The 21321-nt window shown below is 42.1% G+C and overlaps 1 protein-coding gene across 7 annotated transcripts in view; it reads left to right on the forward strand.

Moving 5' to 3' along the window:
* Positions 1-21321, forward strand: part of tex2 (testis expressed 2) — a 128210-nt gene that overhangs the window by 65863 nt on the left and 41026 nt on the right. The gene's annotated exons all lie outside the window — the stretch shown is intronic.

Below are 21321 nucleotides of genomic sequence, written 5' to 3' on the forward strand. Positions count from 1 at the left end.
CTTAAATTTTTCTGCTGTGGAAAAAGGCTCCAATGTTTCCATCCTTTCCTCATAACTATAACATCTCATTCCTGTATTATAGGAAATCTTTGCTTTGCTCTTTCCAGGGCTGTAATAATCTTCTGACCAGAACCCCCCACACTGCTCCAACTTTGACCTAACCAATGTCTTGCATAATCTCAACATCAACTCCTTGCTCTTTGTTCAGTGCTCTGACATATGAAACTTAAAATCCCATTTGCTTTTATGTGGCCTTTACTACTTGCTTTTCCACCTTTTAAAAGTCTGTGTCTGCATCCCGAGATCTCTGTTCCTTATCGTTTAAGACGCACTTTCTTTTACTCTTCCCAAAATGTGCTGCTTCACAGTTCTCTGCATTGAACTGCATCTGCTACCTCTCCGTCCTGTCCTGCATTCTTCTTCACTTTGCAATGCCCCTTCACTTAGTGTTCGCAAGCTTCAATATCATTCCTGTTGTGTCTGTCCAAGTAGTTCATATAAATTGAAAATAAAAGTTGTTCCAATACAGATCCCTCGGGCACATCACTAACCACATCCTCAAAAGCACCCGTTTACCCCTACTCTCTGCTTTCTGGCCCCCAGTCATCTCTCTCTCCATTTCCTTTGATACATTATGCTTTATTATGAATGATTTAAATGCATTTTTCTTGAACCTGATATGCAGCTTTCATGTATACTGCACAATGTGCATTTACTACAACCCCTTTTACTGTAGAAAGTTACAAGTAGCTTTACTTGGGAGAAAGAAGGAACTTACATTTCTATACCACCTTTCACAACCTCGAGACATCCCAAAGCGCTTCACAGCCAATTAAGTACTTTTGAAGTGTAATCACTATTGTAATGTAGAGAAACATGGCAGCCAAATTGCACACAGCAAGGTCCCATAAACAGCAATGAGATAATGACCAGATAATCTGTTTTAGTGATGATTGAGGAATAAATATTGGCCAGAAACTAGAAGAACTCTTCAAATTTTGCCATGGGATCTTTTACATCCACCTGAGACGGTAGACGGGGCCTTGGCTTAATGTCTCATCCAAAAGACAGCACCTCCGACAGTGCAGCATTTCCTTAGTATTGCATTGAAGTGCCAACTTAATTTGTGCTCCTGGATGGGGCTTGAATCCTTGACCTTCTAAAAGATGAGTGTTACTATGGAGTCAAATCTTGACACCTTAAGAAGAACAAGCACTGAGTATAAGTAGGAAAGATGATTAATGACATTGTCAAATTGATAGATTTCCAGAAGGCAATTAGAGGTAAGAGCGGGGAATCTAAGCGGAGGAGTTCGAGACTAGGGCCAAGAAGGTTCCACCATCAATGGTGGATTAGGATGGGTGTGTGGAGATGCACAGGAGACGAGAGTTAGTGCACTGAAGGGCTCGAGCTGCAAGGCTGGAGGACATTATGGGAATGATGCCCTAAATGTATTTCTTTGAGGATTTTGAATCAATGTGTCGCAGCAATAGAGAGCCATTGTAGCTTGATGAGGATCAAAATGATGAGCAAGTAGACTTACTGTAGAACAGGACCTTCTCTAGGGCAACTAGGGATGGGCAATAAATGCTGGCCTTGCCAGTGACACCCACATCCCATGAACAAATTTTAAAAAAGGATGCAGGTGGCAGAATATTGGACGTTCGAGTTTGTGGAGGATGGTGCTTAGACTTGAGGAGAGACTTTGGGAAAAATTGAGCCTGGAGGTCACAAATCAATGGATTTTGATGAAGGTGGATGATAAGAGCTGGAAGTAAGCGATTTTGGTGGCTAGGACACGAGTCTTGTAACTCGTGTATCAAACAAGGTTTCACGCTGCCTGTTGCAACTTGAATTAACAGTTGGAGAAGGTGGTTGAAATTAGTGGTACGGAATTAGTGTTTTTGGTGGGAATGAATATGGCGGTTTCGTGGTTCAATCGAAGGAAACTTTTGCCTCATCCATGACTTGATGTCGGACAGGTGACAATCTGGCAACATAGTTGTAGTTGTGGATTCGAAGGTAGTGGTGGAGAGTTAGAGCTGTGTCCTCTGCATATATACGGAAACTGAAAATGCATACAGATGTCACTGAGTGAGGAGCACCTTGTAATTGTGGAAGCGGAAGGGCTAAGGATGGGACGGTGATGTACTGGAGGTGACTAAGTGGGGGCAGGAGAAAGAGCCATTGCTGGAGATTGGAGATGCACTTGGACAAGGAGGAGTGAAAATGGAGGAGAGGCAATGAAGGACGATTGGCATGATTGACTGTGTTGAATGCCACAGGGAGGACCAGAAGCGCGCACAGAATATTATTGGTGATTTTGACCAGGATTGAAGCGATTCAAAACAGGAAGCTAGCTGTGGGAAAGACGAGCATGAAGTTGTGAGGCAGTGACATATTCAAGGGCAGACGTCGAGATGTCGTCAAACAGTGATGGTAACTTTGAAACACTGGCACGGTGCCTGAGCATAGGAATCCAGTAGTGATGTCATCTAGCACTGGGACAAGAAGTGGCGAGTGTTCAGGACTGCGGGGGCAGAAGGTGAGTCTTGTGGAAGTGATGGAGGGGGAGATGTAGAGAAAGTAATATGGGGTTGGGAATGAGGTGGGAGGAAGAAGCAGATTGTTGGAGACAAGTCCTTCCTTGTACATGGTGTTTGAGGTGAGGGTGGAAGAGGAAAGGGGTTAGCGGAGGTGATTGTCATTGTGTATGTGTGGGATTATCTTAATCCACCAGGATAATCTTGGAGTATTACAAAGATTATATGGCTGTAGAGAGGGGGATGTGATTGTCATTGAAGCGGTCAAACTAGATTTACAAATGTTTAGCAAAATATCTAACGGAGTCTATCAGCAGCAAGTTGTTTTTCTTGCCAATGTGATTCCTTTGAATTCTCTACTTGAGTACAATTTCCAGAATTTTAATATCTACTATTGTTGATTGAAATGTAAATGTTCACAAAATATATTAAGTGTAAAACCTGTATCTTTATGCAGAATGCCATTTAAATGGTTTAGCCCTGCATATTTTTTTCTTTGATAATTATTTCCCATTTTGTGAGCTGGATGGCCATTTTTAAGAGCCCTTGTTAAAATTTTGAAGGTTTTGTCCAGATTTTTTATATAGGTGAGGAAGCTGTCGTGATGTAGGCAGCCAAGAAAGCAGTGGAGCTGCGATTTTGTTCTAATAAACGGGTGATTTGATCACTGAGTATGTATGTATATCACTATACAGTATATCTATGAAGATTTGTTCTGATACATTTCAAAATTAACATTCATCTGAACTACAACTTTGTGTTCAAGCTCCTCAGTATGTTTTCTATAGTTTCAAAATGATTTCATAAATGTAGATATTTTTTATTACGTAGGGAATTTCAACTTTCTTGCTAAAGGCTAATCTGTTTGTAAAAATATTCTTGATTTTTCTAGTGTGCTGAATAAGGCCATGTGCTTCAAAAAATTAGTTATTATTTTCAAAGATCTTTTGGATTTTTTCAATAGTATATGATTGAAGGTGGACAAATCCCCAGGGCCTGATAACATGCATCCTAGGGTACTGAAGGAGGTGGCCCTAGAGATAGCGGATGCACTAAGGATGATTTTTCAGAATTCATTAGACTCGGGAACAGTGCCGATGGATTGGAGGGTAGCTAACGTTACCCCACTATTCAAAAAGGGGGGTAGGGAAAAAGCAGGTAATTACAGACCTGTAAGCCTTACATCAGTTGTGGGCAAAATGCTGGAGTCCATCATTAAGGATGAAATAGCGGAGCACTTAGCAAATGGGGACAGGATAGGACAGAGTCAACATGGATTTACAAAGGGTAAATCGTGCTTGACTAATCTATTGGAATTTTTTGAGGGAGTAACTGGTAGAATAGATGGGGGAGAGCCAGTAGATGTGGTGTACCTGGACTTCCAAAAGGCCTTCGATAAGGTCCCACATAAAAGATTAGCATGGAAAATTGAGGCTCATGGGATAAAGGGGAAAGTTTTGGCGTGGATAGGGAACTGGCTGTCAGATAGAAAACAGAGAGTTGGAATAAACGGCTCATTTTCTGAATGGCAGGCAGTAACAAGTGGGGTACCACAGGGATCTGTCCTGGGCCCCCAGCTGTTCACAATTTACATTAATGACCTGGATCAGGGAGTCGGATGCAGCATTTCCAAATTTGCAGACGACACTAAACTAGGAGGGGGGGTGGGCTCAGAGGAAGAGACCAGGAAGCTCCAGAGCGATTTGGACAGACTGGGCGATTGGGCGGATAAATGGCAGATGCACTATAATGTGGACAAGTGCGAAGTTATCCACCTTGGGTGCAGGAACGGGAGGGCAAATTATTATTTAAATGGCAATAGATTGGGAGAGGGGGAAGTACAGAGAGACCTGGGTGTTCTTGTACACCAGTCACTGAAGGCGAGCATGCAGGTGCAACAGGCGGTCAAGAAGGCAAACGGTATGCTGGCCTTCATAGCAAAAGGGTTAGAATACAGGAACAGGGATACCTTGCTGCAGCTGTACAGGGCACTGGTGAGACCACACCTCGAGTACTGTGTACAGTTTTGGTCGCCTCATCTGAGGAAGGATGTTCTTGCCATGGAGGGGGTGCAGCGGCGATTCACCAGGCTGATACCAGGAATGGCGGGAATGACCTATGAGGAGAGACTATGTAGTTTAGGGATGTACACACTGGAGTTTAGAAGATTGAGAGGGGACCTCATAGAAGTGTATAAAATTCTGACAGGTCTAGACAGACTGGATGCAGAAGGAATGTTTCCCTTGGCGGGTGAGAACAGAACTAGAGGACATAATTTAAGGATAAGGGCTAAACCATTTAGGACAGAGATGAGGGGGAATTTCTTCACTCAGAGAGTGGTGAACCTGTGGAACTCATTGCCACAGAGGGCAGTGTACGCCAGCTCATTAAATATATTTAAGAGGGAATTAGATATATTTCTACGGGCAAAAGGGGTTAAGGGTTACGGAGAGAAGGCGGGGACGGGATACTGAATTAAAGGATCAGCCATGATCTCATCGAATGGCGGAGCAGGCACGAAGGGCCGAATGGCCTACTCCTGCTCCTATCTTCTATGTATCTATGTATGTAATGCAACTAATTTACTATTATTCACATCTGACATTTGCGGTACTGGCTTTATGATCACCAACCTATTATGGGTTGAAGTATAAGTTTACACTGAGGCTGAAGATAAAACTAAATTAGAATTGGTCATTTTTTTTCAGACAAACACTAATTAAACTGCAGGTTTCTGCTCTTCATTCTCATTCTGCCCTATAATATTTAAGCCTGAAGCTACACCAGGTGTATTATTCCTCCTCACGTCTGGGCTGACCCAATATAGTAGTAATGAACACTGGTGATATGTTTTATGGTTTTGGTCTAGAATGAAAATGACTTATTAGCACTATTTTAATTCTGTATATAATATTGCAACACAAGACTAATTTAAACAGGAATGCCAATGGTCCCTGTGCAGCACACCAGACCAGTCTATAGTACAGAGCAGTTATTCCTTATACTACATTGCCACTCCTGTGCACATAAAACAATGGAAAAGTATTAGTATATTCTTATAATTCTTCCATCCTCCACACAACTCAAACCTCTGCCCCAACCTGCTGAAAACAAAATGTGTCCACTCCAATACCATAATGACATATTAAGGGGGCTAAATTGCAAAAAAATCTATTATTTCTGAGCCTTTGCAATGCACAGCTGGTAGTTTCTCAAAATAATAAAATAGCAAGCTTTTTTTTTAACGTTAAAATCTTTCTCCAGTGTAGCACAATGAATGCTGCCATCACCGGGCTCTTGTGCTTATTTTCAGAGAAGTATGGCATTCAAAAAGTACTTGGGCTGGTGTCAGTATTAAGAGTCCAGCACACATCAATTTCATTGCTGAGTAATGTGCTGACTCCAAGTAAACTGATGCTTGGGTCAAGTCTGCATGTTGGATGCACATCCTTTGTAAAACACTTGCTATTATTGTTAAGCAGTGAGAAGGAAGAATATTTTGGCTCTGAGTGGGTGCTGTTTTGCACAAGGCTGTCTTTCATACCAGTGGTCTTGGCTAATTGCCTGTTACGAGATCATTTGTATTTTCCCCTTTCCTCTTAAGGTGCTGATGTGTGGTTTCATGTACAGTGGTGGACCTTGGGCGTCTCTTCCACGTGGCCATTCTTGTGTGAATCTCCAATCGTGGAATGTTGCAGCACAGCAACGGGCAATTTGCTCCAAGTCTGCACCACTTTTTTTTCACAAGTCGTCTCATTTAATCCTATTCTGCTTGCTCCTCGTGCCTTCAATATTCCTCTTTTTCAAGAATTTATGCACCTTGCCCAAACAGTAGTTTGTTGCAGAGCATTCCATCCTCTGCATTGATATGTTTTCCTAACCATTCCCCCACCCCCAGTACTTTTTTGTTTATCTTAAATTCTCATTGACAAACAATACCCCACTATCTTACCTATCATAATCTTAAGAATCATGACCATCTATATATTGGGTCACCCTTGACGACAACAGCAACAATGTGTATTTATATATCCCCCTTTAACATAGTAAAAATGTCCCAAGGCACTTCACAGGAGCGTTATCAGACAAAATTTGACACTAAGTCACAAAGGAGATATTAGGTTAGGTGAGGTTGGTTTTAAGGATCATCTTAAAGGAGGAAAGAGAGGTAGATAGGCAGAGAGGTTTAGGGAGAGAGTTCCAGAGCTTAGGGCCTTGGCAGCTGAAGGCATGGCCGCCAATGGTGGAGCGATTTACTATGTTAAGGCACTATATAAATAGTGTTCCTGACCTGCACTGAATTTCAAATCCTTGTACAAATTTTCGAATCTCTGCATGGCCTCGCCCTAGCTCTGTATCGTCTTCTAGCTGTATAGCTCCTAGTCCACCAACTCTGGCCTTTGGTGGATTACATTTCCTCCCTTTGTCCCATCATTGGTCACTGAGCCTTCAGCCACCTTGGGCCCTATTTTCTCAGATTTCCTTCCTAAACCCACCCCTGTACCACTTCTATCACTCCACCTATTGAAAACCTTCTCCAAATCAAGCTTTCAGTCATATCTCCAAAGTGTTCTCCGGCTTAGTGTCTGTTCCTTAAATACAAGTTATTATCCTATTACTGTTACTCTTACCATATGGGCAGTTTAGTACAATAGGTTTTCTGATTAATGTTCCATCTAGTAATGAAAATAATTCTTAGAGTAATATTTTTGAAGTAAACTAGGAAATTAGATCTGTGACCTTTTTTGTAGCTTTCAGTTGAAATGGTAGGACTAAACTTTTTCCTAACAAACTGACATATCCTGCAGAATACTATCAATCTATGTTAATATGTTTAGAAGCCTATTACAATAATGCAAATTTTGCATTGTACCAGCTTCTGAATTATGCATGTGAATGAAAGCCGAGCCTAATTTATTTCATTGATATAATGGCACTCTGTCAGAAATGCCATCTAAAATAGTAAATATAGCAGCATCATTGAAATTGTGTCCTGGAAGTAACAACCTTTTGAAATTCAAATCAGGCTCTTGATTTTTGCTAAAAGCCTTTGAAGACTATTCAATAATTGGAACATGCTAGTTTCTAGAAAGTAAGTTTATTTCTCTGGAATTGTTAATCATACTTATAATTTGGAGTCCCTTGCAATTTTCTTTTTATGCACATTAAAGGCAATTTGCCTTTTTAGTCTCCAGTTGTAAAAATAAGAACTTGTGCATATATATATGGTGTCTTTCATGACCGCCGGACATCCCAAAATGCTTCAGTCAATGAGCTACTTTTGAAGGGTCTGTTATGGGATATTAAACCAAGGCCTGTCCCCTCAGCTGGATGTAAACTATCCCATGGCACTAATTGAAGAGGAGCAGGGGCGTTTGCTCGGTGTCCTGCCCAATATTTATCCCTCAATCAACTCCTTAAAGCAGATGATTGGGTCACTTATTTCATGACTGTGGGAGCTTGCTGTATGCAAATTGATGGCTGCTTTTCCTATATTCCAACAGTGATTACAGCCAATTAAGTACTTTTGAAGTGTATAGTGTCCTGAAGTCATGAAAGTCTCTTTAAATTCAAGTTTATTCTTTCCAGCATAAGGAAACTCGGCAGACCATCTGCATACTGCAAGGACCCACAAACCATGAGATAAATGACCAGTTAATCTGCTTTAGTGGTGTTGGTTGAGGGATAAACGTTGTCAGGACACCAGAAGGACTCCCCTGCTCCTCTTTGAATTGCCATGAATCTTTTATGTCCGTGTGAGAGGGTGATCAAGGCTTCGCTTTGTACACTCCGCTAGAAGGTTTCAAAAACTAGGGGGGGGAAATTGAGAAGCTCAACATGCTCACCCTGCCTTCAGTCATAGAAACATAAGATAGGAGCAGGAGTAGGCCATTCGGCCCCTCGAGCCTGCTCCGCCATTCAATGTGATCATGGCCGATCATCCAAATTCAGTACCCTGTCCCTGCTTTCTCCCCATACCCCTTGATCCCTTTAGCCTTAAGAAATATATCCAACTCCTTCTTGAATATATTTAATGAATTGGCCTCTACTGCCTTCTGTGGTAGAGAATTCCACAGGTTCACCACTCTCTGGGTGAAGAAATTCCTCCTCATTTCTGTCCTAAATGGCCTACCCCTTATCCTTAGACTGTGACCCCCTGGTTCTGGACTCCCCGACCGTCGGGAACATCCTTCCTGCATCTAGTCTGTCCAGCCCTGTCAGAATTTCATAAGTTTCAATGAGATCCCCCCTCATTCTTCTAAACTCCAGCGAGTACAAGCCCAATTGTCCCAATCTCTCCTCATATGTCATTCCTGCCATCCCAGGTATCAGCCTGGTGATTCTTCGCTGAACTCCTTCCATGGCAAGAACATCCTTCCTCAGATAAGGCGACCAAAACTGCACACACTACTCAAGATGTGGTCTCACCAAGGCCCTGTACAACTGCAGCAAGACATCCTTGTTCCTGTACTCAAAGCCTCTTGCTACGAAGGCCAACATACCATTTGCCTTCTTAACTGCCTGCTGCACCTGCATGCTTACCTTCAGCGATTTGGTGCACAAGGACACCCAGGTCTCGTTGCACTTCCCCTTCTCCCAATCTATTGCCATTCATATAATAATCTGCCTTCCTGTTTTTGCCACCAAAGTGGATAACCTCACATTTATCCACGTTATGTTGCATCTTCCATGCTTCTGCCCAATCACCCAACCTGTCCAAATCATCCTGCAGTTTCGCGGCATCCTCCTCACAGCACACACGCCCACCCAGCTTTGTGCCGTCTGCAAATTTGGAGATATTACATCTAGTTCCCTTGTCTAGATCATTAATATATATACAGGTAGACTATCCTTTATCTGAAAACCTCGGGACCAGCCATGTTTCGGTTTTCGGAAAATTTCGGATGGTATTTTATAAGACTGGGAAATTTGTCGGGGGTGGATTGGCGTGGGGGTCGGCGGGAGTCCGCGTCGGCAGGGGGTCGGGGTCGTGCGCCACTCTGGTCATGTCGTGCGCACGTCTTACGCTGAACGAAAAAACCTTCGGTTTTTAGAGGGTTTCGGTTTTCGGAAGTTCGGATAAAAGGTAGTCTACCTGTATTGTGAATAGCTGGGGTCCAAGGACCAATCCCTGCGGTACCCCACTAGTCACTGCCTGCCACTCGGAAAAAGACCCGTTTATTCCAACTCTTCTTTTCTGTCTGCCAACCAGTTCTCTATCCAAGTCAATACCTTGCCCCCAATCCCATGTGCCTTAACTTTACACGCTAATCTCTTATGCGGGACCTTATCGAAAGCCTTCTGAAAGTCCAAATACACCACATCCACTGGTTCTCCCTTTATCTATTTTACTAGTTACATCCTCAAAAAATTCCAGTAGATTAGTCAAACACGATTTACCTTTTGTAAATCCATGTTGACTTTGTCCGATCCTGTCACTGTTTTCCAAGTGCTCTGCTATTACATCTTTTATAATGGACTCTAGCATTTTCCCCACTACCGATGTCAGGCTTACCGGTCTGTAATTCCCTGTTTTCTCTCTACCACCTTTTTTGAATAGTGGGGTAACATTAGCTACCCTACAATCCATGGGAACTGTTCCAGATTCCATCGAATGTTGGAAGATGATCAGCAATGCATCTACTATTTCTAGGGCCACTTCCTTAAGTACCCTAGGATGTAGAGCATCAGGCCCTGGGGATTTATCGGCCTTCAATCCTATCAATTTCCCTAACACCATTTCCCTACACATAGTGATTTCTTTCAGTTCCTCCCTTTCATCAGACCCTATGTTCCCTGACATCTCTAGGAGGTTATTTGTGTCCTCCTTTGTGAAGACAGAACCAAAATATGTATTTAATTGGTCTGCCATTTCTTTGTTCCCCATTATAAATTCCCCTGATTCTGACTGCAAGGGACCTATGCTTGACTTCACCAATCTTTTTCTCTTCACATCTATAGAAGCTTTTACAGTCAGTTTTTATGTTCCCTGCAAGCTTACTCTCGTATTCTATTTTCCCTTTTTTAATGAATCCCTTTGTCCTCCTTTGTTGAATCGTAGTGTGGTAATCGTGTGCCTCAACTGCTTCAAAGATATCTACTTTGCAGCCATCAGGAGATGCCATAGAAATGTCCTTCACTTTAACTGATGCAACCTCGTATACCCAGAGGAGTAGTATTATGGGGTGACCTCGGCATTGCAGGGATGTTTAAATCCCATCAATTTCTAGACGTGGACATTGGACGCATCACTGATAGCTCTATTTGGTTCAATTGGAGCTGCTTCTGGTGCAGAGCAACTGATTACTGTTGCACCAGAAGAAGCTGATCAACTCCCTTTCCCCACTTGTGACCAAAATCTGGCCTGCAAACCTGGTCAGATGCTTCTCTGTACCTACCATCTGTGGTTCACAAATCAACTGGTGTCTTCCTATCTCAGAGAAACTCTTGATACCCTAGATTGGTCATAGTTTCCCTCCTACGTGACCTGGCTTGAGGCCTTGGCCGGATTCCACTCTTCACTAGTACCCTGCACCCATTCGTTGAAAGTACAGTCTGCGGCCTTTTGTGGCTACCCTTCCACACCCACCTGCGCCTGCCGGTAAGAAATGCAGCTTGCATCCCTCAACCGGTCCCTTCCCCGTCACCCCATCCCAACCTACTCAAAACAAAAGGTCAGAGAAGAGAAAATGAACCAGCACACAGACAATAGATAAGTAAGAGAAAGATTGAATGCACTGATTTACTGCATACAATGCCACATGCTGTGCATTAGTATAAAATAAATCTATATATAAAAAACTTATATATAGTATACGCACTCTACTTGTCCAACTTTGTCATCCTCATGCTTATAATGTAAAACACTTATGTAAAAAAGTTTTACATTTTTAATGGCAATTTTCCAATGTAAATAGGTGTCTGTCATAATGTAGTTGTGCGTTGTGACCACTAAATGGTGATGCGACGAGTTTGCCCATTCTCTTTCTGCCACTTTGGGTTTTTTCTAAATTTTTCCCCCTCAATTATGAGTAAAATATTTTGACCTTTATATATCAATACTTATGGTGGCACTCTCTGATCCCTCAAGCTTTTTAAAAAAAATAATGATTTTGCCCACAGCAAAAAGCTCGTTATGATGATCCACACTTGGCCTTCAGCCACCTGAGGGTCAGAGAAGAAAATGACACTCTTTAATAAAAAAAATAATAAACTGAGTACTCTTGACCTTGGATTCAGAAACAGCTATTAAGGTACCCCCCCCCCCCCAAAAATAGGGGAATAAAAACAGTGCTGCACTTTATTTTCTTCAAACAATAACATTGCCCACAGCTGGGTTGACTATTTAACCCCACTATTTAAGAAAGGAGGGAGAGAGAAAATGGGGAACTACACAGACCAGTTAGCCTGACACCAGTAGAAGGGAAAATGCTGGAATCTATTATTAAGGACGTGGTAACAGGGCACTTAGAAAATAATAATAGGATTGGGCAGTCTCAACACGGATTTATGAAAGGGAAATCATGTTTGACAAACCTATTAGAATATGTTGAGGTTGTAACTAGCAGAATAGATAAGGAGGAACCAGTGGATGTGGTGTATTTGGATTTTCAGAAGGCATTCGATAAGGTGACACATGAGGTTATTAAACAAAATTAGTGCTCATGGGATTGGGGGTAATATACGAGCATGGATTGAGGATTGGTTAACGGGCAGAAAATAAAGAGTAGGAATAAATTTTCAGGTTGGCAAGTTGTAGCTAGTGGGGTACCGCAAGGATCAGTGCTTGGGCCTCAGCTATTCACAATCTATATCAATGATTTGGATGAGGGGACCAAATGTAATATATCCAAGTTTGCTGCTGATACAAAGCTGGGTGGGAATGTAAGTTGTCAGGAGGATGCAAAGAGGCTTCAAGGGGATATAAACAAGCTAAGTGAGCGGGCAAGAACGTGGCAAATGGAATATAATGTGGAGAAATGTGAAGTTATCCACTTTGGTAGGAAAAATCGAAAAGCAGAGTATTTTTTAAATGGAGAGAGATTGGGAAATGTTGGTGTTCAGAGGGACCTGGGTGTCCTTGTACAAGAATCACAAAGTTAACATGCAGGTACAGCAAGCAATTAAGAAAGCGAATGGTATGTTGGCCTTTATTACAAGAGGATTTGAGTATATGAGTAAAGACAATTACATAGGGCCCTGGTGAGACCACACCTGGTGTATTGTGTACAGTTTTGGTCTCTTGACCTAAGGAAGGATATACTTGCAATAGAGGGAGCACAACGAAGGTTCACCATACTGATTCCTGGGATTGGGGGATTGTCCTATGAGGATAGATTGAGTAGACTAGGCCTATATTCTCTGGAGTTTAGAAGAATGAGAGGTGATCTCATTGAAACATACAAAATTCTTACAGGGCTTGACTGGGTAGGTGCAGGGAGGATGTTTTCCCTGGCTGGGATGTCTAGAACCAGGAGTGTCAGTTGCAGAATAAGGGGTCGGCCATTTAGGATTGAGATGAGAAATTTCTTCACTGAGTGTGGTGAATCTTTGGAATTCTCTACCCCAGAGGGCTGTGGAGGCTCAGGCGTTGAGTATATTCAAGACAGAGATCGATAGATTTTTGGATATTAAGGGAATCAAGGAATATGGGGATAGTGCAGGAAAGTGGAGTTGAGGTAGATGATCAGCCATGATCTTATTGAATTGTGGAGCAGACTCGATGGGCCAAATGGCCTACTCCTGCTCCTATTTCTTATGGTCTTACGTTCTTATGTCTATGGGTCCACTCTTCCAGTGCCATGGCTGTACTGTTGGCTGTTATACCTGGTTGGTTTTCCGCAAATCCACATCAGCCCTGTTCTCCCATGGCAGCCTCTGCTGGCACAGAGGGGGAAATTAATACTCCTGCTTGCTGCAACTGCTCACTGCTACCAAATGGACATTATGGTGCCTTGCTGTCCATTTAAAAAGAATTACAATTCTGCTCTTGGTAAATCGTGCTTGACTAATCTACTGGAATTTTTTGAGTATGTAACTGGTAGAATAGATAAGGGAGAACCAGTGGATGTGGTGTATTTGGACTTTCAGAAGGCTTTCGATAAGGTCCCGCATAAGAGATTAGTGTGTAAAGTTAAAGCACATGGGATTGGGGGTAAGGTACTGACTTGGATAGAGAACTGGTTGGCAGACAGGAAGCAAAGAGTTGGAATAAACGGGTCTTTTTCCGAGTGGCAGGCAGTGACTAGTGGGGTACCGCAGGGATCGGTGCTAGGACCCCAGCTGTTCACTATATATTAATGATCTAGACGAGGGAACTAGATGTAATATCTCCAAGTTTGCAGACGACACAAAGCTGGGTGGGCGTGTGTGCTGTGAGGAGGATGCTGAGAAACTCCAGTATGATTTGGACAGGTTGGGTGATTGGGCAGATGCATGGCAGATGCAGTATAATGTGGATAAATGCGAGGTTATCCACTTTGGTGGCAAAAACAGGAAGGCAGATTATTATCTGAATGGCAATAGATTGGGAGAAGGGGAAGTGCAACGAGACCTGGGTGTCCTTGTGCACCAGTCGCTGAAGGTAAGCATGCAGGTGCAGCAGGCGGTTAAGAAGGCAAATGGTATGTTGGCCTTCATAGTGAGAGAACATAAGAAATAGGAGTCCCTCGGGCCTGCTCTGCCATTCAATAGGATCATGGCTGATCCTGGAGGATTCGAGTACAGGAACAGGGATGTCTTGCTGCAGTTGTATAGGGCCTTGGTGAGACCACATCTTGAGCTCCCACATGGCAGCTGTCTCATTCTGCCAGAACATTTCACACCTAATCTGAGCCGTCTTTTGTCTCCACTAGTCCTATCACCATCTCGTCTCGTTTTGAATACCTCTTAATGTCTCTTCACTTCTTTTGTTCTCTCCCAGCCCTGCCTTTCGATCTATTTCATTTCCTTTCCAGTTTTGAAAAAGGGTTAGACCCGAAACGTCGACTCTTAATTTCTCTCCACGGATGTTGCCTGGCCTGCTGAGGTTTTCCAGCATTTTCTGTTATTCCACATCTTGAGTATTGTGTGCAGTTTTGGTCGCCTTATCTGAGGAAGGATGTTCTTGCCATGGAGTGAGTGCAGCGAAGATTCACCAGGCTGATACCTGGGATGGCAGGAATGACGTATGAGGAGAGATTGGGTCGATTGGGCTTATATTCGCTGGGGTTTAGAAGAATGAGAGGGGAATCTCATTGAAACTTATAAAATTCTAACAGGACTAGACAGAGTAGATGCAGGAAGGATGTTCCCGATGGCGGGGGAGTCCAGAACCAGGGGTCACAGTCTAAAAAGGGGTAAGCCATTTAGGACAGAGATGAGGAGGAATTTCTTCACCCAGAGACTGGTGAACCTGTGGAATTCTCTACCACAAAAGGCAGTTGAGGCCAATTCATTAAATATATTCAAGAAGGAGTTAGATATATTTCTTAAGGCTAAAGGGATCAAGGGATGTGGGGAGAAAGCCGGGACAGGGTACTGAATTTGGATGATCAGCCATGATCTCATTAAATGGCGGAACAGGCTCAAGGGGCCGAATGGCCTACTTCTATCTTCTATGTTTCTTCCCTAAAGGCTGTCTCGCTCCCTACTCAATGTTTCACTCCAATGCCTGCTTGTTACTGTTCACACAAAAATGCCACCCTCCGTTCTTCAACATTTCAACTGCTGGCTCCTGGTCGAGCTTCTGCCGCCCTGCTCCACGTCCCTACTTCTTGCTCTTCCAGCACCCCCTGCTTCTTGCCTCTTGTTTTAATGATAACCCCAGCTCTTTAGCATTTTGTATTATTTAGGATTCTTTGGCCTTGCTATTAACCTCCCCTTTTTGTTTCTGTTTCTCCTTTATTCATTTGCTGCCCTAGTTCATTGATGTATTGCACTTTTTGGTTCAGTTCTATTCAAAACACCAAATGCCTGCTGGGCCTTTTCAATTTTTTGGAAAGGTTAAAGCAAGAAACACAGCTATGATTTAAACGGAGTATGGTGTAAATTTGATTTTACTGAAGTTTAATGACCAAATTGTACCAAGGATCACTTCCTGCATAACTGCATTTAAAGGATGGAGCTATTAATTATAGTTATACATTGATTACTTTCATAGACTTTTGATAATTCACTAATTGTTGTGTTCTTTGTCATAAAAACTTTACTAGTAATGTAATTTCTCATTGTCCTCCATTTTGAACATTGGTGCCACTATTGTTTTTCTCCATACCCTCAGGAACTGCTCAATCTTCCAATTATTTATTGAATAGATTGTGGATAGCCTCAACTCCAATTTTTACTGAAAAAATCTTGTAATTTTAAGGTGCATGTGTTTTCAATCTTTGCTTTTGTACTTTGCAATTGGCTTTTTCTGGCATTGCTAAGCTCCAAAGGATCAGTTATCTATGCTGAACTCTTGTGCCTCCCTGGGGGCCCAATACTGCTTTTTCAGCCTCAAGAACTCCAGTCTAGATTTCTGCCCATATAGATTTAATGACTCTTCCGTTTCTAACCAGGATTAATTTTAATAAAACTTTAATTCTTTTCTAGATTGCTTAAACCACTTTTTCCTAATTATTCATGTTAAAACACAAGTTGGTCTTGTGTAGCAGATTATCAACATTTGCTAGATGCTGTCTAAGGCTCGTCATTAGCCAAACCTATGTCACTGTTCAAAAAAATCTAACCGTTTGTAATAAAAACAGAAAATGCTGGAAATACTCAGCAGGTCAGGCAGCATCTGGAGAGAGAGAAACTGTTAACGTTTCAGGTCGCTGACCCTTTGTCAGAACTGAAAAAAGTTAGAGATGTAACAGATTTTTAAGCAAGTGCAGGGAAAGGGGGGAGGGGAGGAAAGAACAAAAGGGAAGGTCTGTGATAGGATGGAAGGCAGGAGAGATTATAAGACAAAAGGGATGATGGTGCAAGGCAAAAGGAGATGGTAATGGAACAAGTTAAGAAACAAAAGATGAGTCTAGATGAGGTGTAAATGGGAATGGCAGAATCAACAGCTGCCAAGTGGGGAAAAAATAGGGGCAGAGGTTATGGTCTGAAATTGTTGAACTCGATGTTGAGTCCAGAAGGCTGTAAAGTGCCTAATCGAAAGATGAGGTGCTGTTCCTCGAGCTTACGTTGAGCTTACTTGGAACAGTGTAAGAGGCCGCGGATGGAGAGGTCAGAGTGGGAATGGAGCGGAAAATTAGAGTGACAGGCGACCAGAAGCTCGGGGTCACGCTTACGGACTGAACGGAGGTGTTCTGCAAAGCGGTCACCCAATCAGCGTTTGGTCTCCCCAATGTAGAGGAGACCGCATCGTGAGCAGCGAATACAGTATACTAGATTGCAAGAAGTACAAGTAAATCACTGTTTCACCTGGAAGGAGTGTTGAGGCTTGGACAGTGGGAAGGGAGGAGGTAAAAGGGCAGGTGTTGCATCTCCTGTGTTTGCACGGGAAGGTGCCATGGGAAGGAGAAGAGGTGTTGGGGGTGATTGAGAAGTGGACCAGGTTGTTGTGGAGAGAGCGGTCCCTTCGGAATGCTGAAAAGGGAGGGGAGGGAAAGATGTGTTTGGTGGGATCATGCTGGAGGTAGCGGAAATGGCGGAGGATGATACGTTGCATGTGGAGGCTGATCGGGTGAAAGGTGAGGACAAGGGGAACCCTATTGTGGTTCTGGAAGGGAAGGGAGGAGAAGGGGTGAGAGCAGAAGTGCGGGAAATAGAATGGACACGGTCAAAGGCCATGTCAACCACGATAGAGGGGAATCCTCAGTTGAGGAAAAAGGAAGACATATCGGAAGCGCTAGTATGGAAGGTGGCATCGTCCGAGCAGATGCGATGAAGACGGAGAAACTGGGAGAATGGAGGAGTCCTTACAGGAAGAAGGGTGGGAGGAAGTGTAGTCCAGGTAGCTGTGGGAGTCAGTGGGCTTATAGTGAATGTTTGTCAATAGCCTATCCCCAGAAATGGAGACGGAGAAGTCAAGGAAGGGAAGAGTTGGAGATAGACCATGTGAAGGTGAGGGAAGGGTGGAAATTGGAAGCCAAGTGAATGACATTTTCTAGTTCAGGGCGAGAGCAGGAAACTGCACCAATACAGTCATCAATGTACCAGAAAACAGGTGAGGGAGGGGACCTGAGTTGGACTGGAACAAAGAATGTTCCACATATCCCACGAAAAGGCAGGCATAGCTAAGAGCCATGCAGGTTCCCATAGCAACACTTTTAAATTGGAGGAAGTGAGTGGAGTCAAAGGAGAAGTTGTTCAATGTGAGAACAAGTTCAGCCAGGCGGTGGTGGTGGATGGGGACTGGTTGGGCCTTTGTTCAAGGAAGAAGCAGAGCACCCGCAGGCCATCCTGGAGGGGGATGGAGGTGTAGAGGGATTGGACGTCCATAGTGAAAAGGAGACGGTTGGGGCCAGGAAACTGGAAGCTGTTAAATTGACGGAGGGCGTTGGAAGAGTCGCAGATGTAGGTGGGAAGAAACTGGGCAAGGGGAGAAAAAATAGTCGAGATGGGAAGAAATCAGTTCAGTGGGGCCAGAACAGGCTGAAACGATGGGTCTACCAGAGCAGTCCTGTTTGTAAATTTGTAATAAATGATTTTGGTTTTCTACTTGGTAGAATGATTCTGATTTTTAGTACAACCATTTGGTCACTTCGATGTTCCAATCCTGTTCGTTTGTTGCCTGAAGGGCATATTTGCCACCAGTAAACTTTGTTTGACAATCCATAGCCAAAATTTCCTTTAAATTTTACAAAATTCTTTCCAATTTGAGGAAGGCTTCATTCTTCCAATATTCTTTTTAATGTTGGATCTTGCAAATGCCACATATTACATGAAGAAGTTGTCCTGTAAACCATTCCACTGCTAATGCTATCATTTTTTTTCTCCTGGGAGATTTTGTGCAGTAGAACAACTAGTAACTTTCTCCGTTTCACTAACGTTAACGTGGGAAGATTCATTTAAACAAGCACCCAATTGTTGGATTTAAGACTTTTGGAAATGAATTGAAAGTAAATAATAGAAAAGCTTAATTTGACCAATATTGTTAACCCTGCTAGAAGGATTGCCAAACATAAAAACAATGTTCGTGACGTTTTCAAAATCTGCTGTACAAATTCTACCTTCATGTAAGTTTTATGCTCTCCACCTGATGGTGTGATGTAATGTTTTTAAACTATGTATAATTTTCATAATGTATGATTTCATCTTGAACAGATGTTTGTGACAATGTTCTCACACAAGATAGAAGCAAAGCTCTGTCATGCCTAAAACTTTATGTATTAAAACATTTATGACTTTAGATGGATAAAGTAAGGTGGATTAAAATTGGCTTTACTTAGCTATAGCTGAGACACAGGTTTTGTCTTTATGGAGTAGCAAATGCATAAAACTCTCTCGGCTGCATTTCAGTGAGAATCATTTGTTGAATTCCTTTGTTTGAATAATGCCTGTATTCAGAAGTGAATTGTGTCAGAAGGTTACCTGATGTATGGGTCAGACCCCCTTTAGAGATGTTAATATATACAAGTTCGCAGATTAGTGAAAGCAGCCAAAATTCATTACCTGTAATCGTGAATACTTGGGGTTCCCATTGTTTATATATTCACGAGTATGCAACAAATAGAAATGGTTAATATTTTAAATGCCAAACTATTAAGAATCAGTTTGATCTTGGGATATGAATGAAGGCTGTCTTTAGAGTTCCCAAAAAATTGTACAAGAGGTTTCCCTGTAATTGTTAGTTCCCTGCTTTGCCATGTTTATTTCATGTGAGGTGGCCAAGAGGGACTCCGTGGAGTCATCCTCCATGTAGTAATTAATTAGAGACTCAATCAAAAGTGACTGAAAAGAACTAAGATTTTTCTACTGTTTTCAAACCGTTTATGTTTAAGTCAAACACTGCTGGTTTCACTATTCTTCTGTGCACTTTTATCTTAAAAAATAAATCTCAATTTTAGCAGGAACATATGTAATATTTACAGCCTTCCCCATCAACAGGAGGGTGTGGCAGCCTGCTGCTGGTATCCGTGCGCAATCCCTTGGTAAAAAGGTGGTTGTTGGTGCTCTGGGATCTGTTCCATTTACAACACCAGAAGGGTGCAAACTTCAGTTCATGGGAGACCAGACATGCTTGTAGAAGCTGCCTTTTTTCTATGAGCATGTGTTAAAAATGTTGGGAGGGAACCTGGATTGTAACAATGACCATACATATAAATGTCTTTACAGTTAGTCTTATATTTTATTCAATTTCATATAAAACAAACCCTAGGCAATATGGTTAATATGAACAGAAAAAGCACTTGAATAAAAAAGAAATAACTCAGTCTGTGATTTATTTCTTATGAGATGTTGTTCTTGCTTCAGATATGTTCTGAATCTTTTGGGGAGCAGTAATATGACCTCAATAAATAGGAGGTAGAGCCTTGGGGTAGTCAAACACTACATAGATTTTATATAGATTTATACTTCAATAAGATGGTTAGTAGTATAGGTTCTGTGCTACAAACTAATTTGGTAAGTAATAAAATTCTTTTGAATCTTATGCAAACCGCCATAGATACTGAGTCATAATTGAGGTTGATAACTTTATTTTGCATGTGATTGTAGTATGTTAAACCTACAATTCTGACCAACCTGCATTTTAAATTTTACTACACGTGAAAGATATAAAATGTCCTGAAGTAATCAAAGAGCAGAATCTTTAGATATGCCTTGGTATTAAAAATCAAGTTGGCAGTTGGTTGTAGCACAGTCCATTTTCTTCAACCTCAACCCCTTTCCACATGGGAAAAAAAATGACAAATTAAAAGGTAGTTGAAACAACCTAATATTGAACTGCAAAACTGTTTGATTAAAATTGCAGCATGACCAGTATTTAAAATTCTTTGCCTCCGCTTAATAAGTTTAGCCAGCTTTGTCATGGGTTCTGGCTGGAACCATAAGCAAAGCACACAGAAAAACTCTCAAGCTTTGTATAATGTTATGACAGTACTTGTCTCTTCTGGCTATGTCAGAGCCTCATTAACAGAAACTATGTTGCCGTGCCTAATTGAAGAGAGATGATTGTAGATGCCAGTACAGGTAGTAGGAACATCTAATGGTTTGCAGCACATGTCGAAGACCTAATGGTTGCTTTATGTTTGCCACACTGTGACCATACCGCTGCCTCCGAGAGGAGTGCCGCAACACAGCCATAGAGTGCAGAAGACCCATTTATGTCGGATATATCTGCAAACCTTTGTTTTTGCACTGTAGTAAATTAAATGCCTAAATCAGATTGGTTGACTGGAGGGAAATGAATAATTTTTCAGTGTATACAAGTTAATATTCTATCCAGATCACCACAGGATTTACAAAATGAGCATTGCTGATTTCCAGCACCATCCAAATAATTTTACTTGAATATAAATGACATTGTTTTAATTATTGGTAATGAAAAACAGGTGGCAGTTTCTAGTTGGTGGCATTTTGTCGTGTTGCCATTCAAGAAAATTCCCAAACCAAAATGTTAACGTGAGTTTTAGGATTACAGCCTTTTCACTTGCCCCTGGTTACATTTGTTATCTGAAGCACAAAAGTGTTCTGTCTGGAGAAATAAATATCTCTATTGTCCTGCCTGATGATCATGGTGCAACATCGGTCATTTGTGATGGCTTTGGGATTGACCATGCTGCCTGGTTGGCTAAAGAAAGATTTGAGCAGCCTACAGAGCAGGGGTTGAGGGGGATGGATTCGTTTCAGTCCCAGATTT

This window comes from Somniosus microcephalus, chromosome 21 (assembly GCF_052327205.1).
Source record: "Somniosus microcephalus isolate GS21.2 chromosome 21, FLI_Smic_1.0, whole genome shotgun sequence".
Taxonomy (NCBI): Eukaryota; Metazoa; Chordata; class Chondrichthyes; order Squaliformes; family Somniosidae; genus Somniosus; species Somniosus microcephalus.